We start from the raw sequence: 5806 nt of genomic DNA on the forward strand, positions 1-5806 counted from the left end.
CCGGGTGCTGTAGGCTTATACCATAGTCTTTCAAGACTGAAGGTTGCCAACCATTTTCACACCACGATTTACTACCTTTGCACCCTCCACCATTATTTCTCCTGCCATATGAAGACTCTTCTCCACCTTACTGCATCTTGCCTGAACAAGCCCACATGCATAGCCTGTGCAAAAATGAAGCATTTTGGAAGGAAATGGAGTGACCTGGGGCAAGAAGTGGGACATTCTGGCAGTAGCAATGCAGGTGGCTGCCATTTTTCCCCCACAATGCCCCTGAAAATGACGCAACAACCTCATATCCACCACTGCTGTGCAAAAGAGACCAAAAAAATGGGACAAAATGGTGGAAGGGGTAGACCGGTTCGCCTCGTCCTTTTGCTCACAAAACCCACACACACACAAAAATTGGCTGAATATTTGCCATAGCTATAGAGCTATAGACCGGACCGGGGGGCCCACCAGAACAGGCAGAGAAAGCACTGGTGGTGGTGACCCTGGGATCTGGCCTTCTCTTCTCCTTTGGAGGCTTTCATTGAGAAGAAATGATCAGGAGCAGCCAGATCGCAGGGTCACTGCCACCAGAGCCTCTTCCTATGCAGCAGAACCAGAAGTGACATCACAATTGTTCTCTTGTCTTGTCTGCTCCCGGGGGCATTTGGTGGATCACTGTGAAATACAGGAAGCTGAACTAGATGGGCCTTTGGCCTGATCCAGCGGGGCTCTTCTTGTGTTCTTATGTTCTTACAATGATGTCATGCCCCTGGCAATGACATCATGACATTATTGCCCTGCTGCAGCAGCCTCCAGCAACACCTCTGTAGGGAAGTGAAATAATCACCAAATAGTGTGTCCATTCAAACATGGTGATGGAGTGCCTTTACCTGAGCTGTTGCTCTCTGTGTGCCGACAGGTACCAAACAGGCTGGCCTGAGTGTGTTTACCTCGGCTTTGTGTCAAGAAATTCCTATAATGCTTCTGCATTAGTGTGTGCACTGACTTGTGCTTAATATTTTTAGAATGCAAGGAGGGCCAAGGAAAGGAGAGCTGAGATTAATTATGCCCTCCTGTGGCTTCCCGAGCCTTCATTTATCCAAGTAGGTTAAAAGTGCTGAGTGACTCTGGTTAGTGGGTAACTTAAGGTGCTATTTTCTCACAGCTTGTGTCACAGCCATAATGTCCTCTAGACAATATTTCTGTATTAAATGTTTTTAGATCACTGACGATACATCGACGCAGATAATTCTTTGCAGTTAGCTGCCGCAAGCACCAGTCCTGAAAGGCAAGCACCTTGAAAGCAAGCGCTACAAAATGCATTCCATTGTCTTTTCATGCAAATGTTTCATAGCTGTGCCCACATCCCAGAGAGGTTTTAGCTTCTAGATTATTATATCACACTAGGAATCAGCCGAGAATCTATTCACCCACCATCCTTGCTTAATGTTCTTATCAGCCCATCTTTTTTTTTTTGTCATCTTATCCAATGCTGTTTTTATGGAATCATTTCGACCCCCTTCTGGCTGTGCAGTTAAAAAAAAAAATCTTTGCTTTCACTAATATAACATTAATTTGTGATTGATCTTCTTGGGGGTGGAGAAACTGGGTTGGAGAATCTACTGGCATCCTGAGGGCCTCAACTGGCCCTTGCCAGGTCTTGATCAGCAGCCAACATTTCAATTAAGAGTTGAACATGAGTGATCTGTGCTGTTTGTTTGCCATTTATCTCCTTTGTAAGGGCAGACTTTTATCTTTTTTTTTTTCCATATCTTGAAAAAATAAAAAGCCTGAAAGACTGCGCAGTCCAGTCCCATCCCCATCCATGTTGTAGCATGCAGCCATGCCAACAGAGCCACACACTGTATGTTGTGGTAATGGTGTGTGTGTGTGTGTGGGGGGGGGGTGATCCAGCAGGTTATTTTTTTTTTTTACCCCCTGATAGGCTGCCTGATCACCTATGGGTCACCTTACACCTACACCAGCTATTTTTGTGGTGTAAATTCAAGAAGGGAAAAGGAATGGAGAAGGGTTCAAAAGTGGGGAAAGGATCCTGGCAGCTGTTACCCTGCACATGCCCAATCTCGTCTGATCTTGGAAGCTAAGCAGGGTCAGGCCTGGTTAGTACTTGGATGGGAGACCGCCTGCGAACACTGGGTGCTGTAGGCTTATATCATAGTCTTTCGAGACTGAAGGTTGCCAACCATATGATCCTGGCACAAATCACTGCTACTGGAATCCACCCTCTCCCCAGTCCTGTTCTCTTCCCTGTTCTCCTCCTCTCCTCCCTGAAATGCCTTCTGGCCTCCCCTCTCTCTCCCCACCCACAACACACCTCTGCCGCCAACCTATCAGCGCTGATGGACACATCTGGAGTCATTGCTATGCTGGGTACCATACCAGTGCCTGTTCAGGCTTCAGCAGCTTCAGTAGCACTTGGGAAGACTGGAAAGGAAAGGGGTTTGTGGGGTGTTTTTGTCCTGCCTGCTGGTGCAAACAGCGGTGCCTTGGATGGAGGATGGAACAGGGGTGACTTGACATAGTACCAATGGGTTAACTTAAAAGACAGCATTGCAGGAGACATGCTGGACAACAAGATAAGAATGGAATGAACAACAAACTGCCTAGTGGAATGAGCAATATATGAAGCCAAGGGGAAAAGAGACGCCTGAGTGGGGACATGATTGAGACATACAAAATTATGCAGGGGATGGACAGAGTGGATAGGGAGATGCTCTTTACACTCTCACATAACACCAGAACCAGGGGACATTCGCTAAAATTGAGTGTTGGGAGAGTTAGAACAGACAAAAGAAAATATTTATTTACTCAGCGTGTGGTCGGTCTGTGGAACTCCTTGCCACAGGATGTGGTGATGACGTCTAGCCTGGATGCCTTTAAAAGGGGATTGGACAAGTTTCTGGAGGAAAAATCCATTACGGGGTACAAGCCATGATGTGTATGCGCAACCTCCTGATTTTAGAAATGGGTTATGTCAGAATGCCAGATGCAAGGGAGGGCACCAGGATGAGGTCTCTTGTTATCTGGTGTGCTCCCTGGGGCATTTGGTGGGCTGCTGTGAGATACAGGAAGCTGGACTAGATGGGCCTATGGCCTGATCCAGTGGGGCTGTTCTTATGTTCATAGATTTTTCCCCATTGTATCCTATGGGATTCTTTGGTGGGGTGACTCAATCAGAAAATATTTTCTTGCTGACTCAGGACCTCTGTTGAGTCCTGCCCCTGTTCCCCTCCCCCAACTGAGGGTGCAGTAACTTAGTTGGGGGGCTGCTGAATTGTTTCTTAGATTGGGGTTCAGTCATGGAGTTGGTGAGGACCACTGTAGATGTGGAACCTTTCCTTTGTTTTACAAAAAGTTGTTTTTCCTAGAAAGAGAAGTCCAGGTGGTTATCATCACAAGACACCAAATATGATGTTTGAGCTGGATTTGGATATGGTAGGCTTCATCTGGATTGTGGAGATGTGAAAAAATCAATTTGAATTTAAGGAGTAAATAAAATCTTCCAAATTTGGAGCACTGAACTTCATGGATCAATTAAAGATGGGGAGGGGGTGATTTCATGGTTCAGTGAAAAGTGTGGCCTTCCTGGCCTCCGTATCTGTGGCTTCATGCCTTCAGACCTATAGAAAGGCCTATACGAGTCTGGCCTTTTGCTCTTCAGGCAGGCGCCTAGCCCCAAGTACACATGGTTAGATGCCAGTCTCCTGCATGCCTTGAGTCAACAGAAAAGCTTTTAGTGCGCCATGCCCACTAACTGTCCATTACCCCTACCTCACTTCATGCATCAGGCTGAGGCTTCTCTCCGATTGGAGGAGTCACGCCGGGGGCGGGACTGAGCTCTTTCAGGAGTGTGTCTTTCATGCCCGAGCTCAGTCCAACCTGGTAATTTCTCTGACCCTCACACCCCACAGACAGTCTGAGATTAGCTGGTCGCTCATCCTAGCCAGGTAGGAATTTTTTGCTCTCAACCTGACTGACCCAGACTGGCAGTTTCTTCACCTACCCCAGACTGCCTAGGGCGAGGTGTGGGTTTAAAAGGCTAGGTTTTCCCCTTTAGTGGTCAGTTCAGTTATTGGTGACTTAGTGTGATGTGTGCGGGGTTGGGGAGGCAGTTTGTTGAGGTCTGAACCCAGGAAATCACTCAGGTCCTGTGCACAGGAAGAAACGTGACAGGCACTATGTTTGAATAGTCTGTCTATAGCATGTAGCAAGTAACAAGTAGCAGCTGTTACTGATTGCTAACTCTGTGCACCTGATTGTGGGTGTGCCTTGTGCATAAAACAAGCCTGCAGACAAACGCTCAATGCCTGGGGGGACATAGGAATTGAGAAGCCGTATGTGTGTTGCTGTATGTTCGACCATGTTATGGTAAATATCCTTTGTAAATAATATACCTTGGTGATGGAACCCAGCTTTTCGTGGTGAGTGCTTCATTGCAAGTTACAAGCCTCCTGAGGGACTGCCTTGGACATTAGCCTCGAGTTTCTGCTGCGCTGCCGTTTGTTTTTCACTCTGCTAGAAACTCCTACACCCTACCCACCACACAGTTCTTGTTACATCTGGTGTCCAATCTGCGGCAGCAAGGTCAGGGGTGGGCCATGACCGCTCTTATGATGCCTGACCGGCTCGTGGAGGCTGGTTGGTAAGCCCTTGATCAAACTGGCGAAGCTTGGCATGGCTTGTCCTGCGGGCTGAGCAGTTCAGCTGCCTTGATCCTTTGGGGGCAAGGAGGACAGGCTGACTCAGGCATTGTACTGGACTTGGCCTCGAGTCGGGTGGTACGCCCAAGATACTTAGGTGACACTTAGTGCCCCGTGCTCTCGGAAATGGCATTTCCTCTGCAGACGCGTGTGGCCTCTGGGAACCAAGTGCCTCTGGGAACTAAGTGCCAGGTAAGGCACAAGAGTTTAGCATCTGGGCGAGGAGAAGGCAAGGAGACCTCTGAGTTTTGGAGAAGGAGAGGAGGAGGAGCAGGAGGAGGAGGTAAGTGTACTCATTCTAACGCTTTGTCTTTCTAACTCCCTGTCTTCTAACCTTAATCTTACCTTTAAAGCAACCTTAAATCAAAATTGAAAGTTAGCACCTAAGGGAGGTACATAGGGCTACTCGTGAGCAGGAGCAGAGTCCTACTCGTGAGTAAGAGCCCAAGGGTCAGGCATTTAAATCAAAGTTGAAAGTTAGCTGTACCTAAGGTAGCACTTAATCGAAGGAAGGGAGGAGGATAAAGTGGAAAGCAGGTTTTTCTACTTGTTTAAATTAAACCTATACTTAACCCAGGTTAAACCTAATCTAAGTTAGAACATAACCTAAACAGGTCAGTAAATTGGGACACAGGATCTAGAGAGCAAGAAATAATTAAACAAACCCAAATAAAAACTAGCTTGAGGTTACAAAAACAGTCCAGCCTAAGAGAACAGAACTAGGAGGGAAAGGACCTAGGAAGGGCCAATTCCCAACCCATTAAGAGCCCCATTAGGCTAATCCAAGCAGTCCATTCAGGAGCCTGCAGAGTAGGTCACGCCCATCAGCAGCCATTTGCCTTCCTGAGCTTTTGTAAACTCACCTGGGAAGGCCAGCCCCCTTTCAATCAGGAAGGAAGGAGGGGGGAGGAGCCAGCCAGGAGTATAAAGCTAGGCGGGCCATCGCGTGAGGCTCTCTGCAGACGCGTGCGGCCTCTGGGAACTAAGTGCCAGGTAAGGCACAAGAGTTTAGCATCTGGGCGAGTTCAGCAGCAGGGCGAGGAGGCTAGGGCCCCAGACACTGCCCTTCCTCTTCCCTTGAGAAGAGGGCTGCT

At 47.9% G+C, this 5806-nt stretch overlaps 1 pseudogene; it reads left to right on the plus strand.

The window, feature by feature from the left end:
• Window positions 1-2043: 2043 nt before the first annotated feature.
• Window positions 2044-2160, plus strand: LOC136637320 (5S ribosomal RNA; annotated as a pseudogene).
• The last annotated feature ends 3646 nt before the right edge of the window (window positions 2161-5806 follow it).

This window comes from Tiliqua scincoides, chromosome 1, assembly GCF_035046505.1.
Source record: "Tiliqua scincoides isolate rTilSci1 chromosome 1, rTilSci1.hap2, whole genome shotgun sequence".
Classification (NCBI taxonomy): Eukaryota; Metazoa; Chordata; class Lepidosauria; order Squamata; family Scincidae; genus Tiliqua; species Tiliqua scincoides.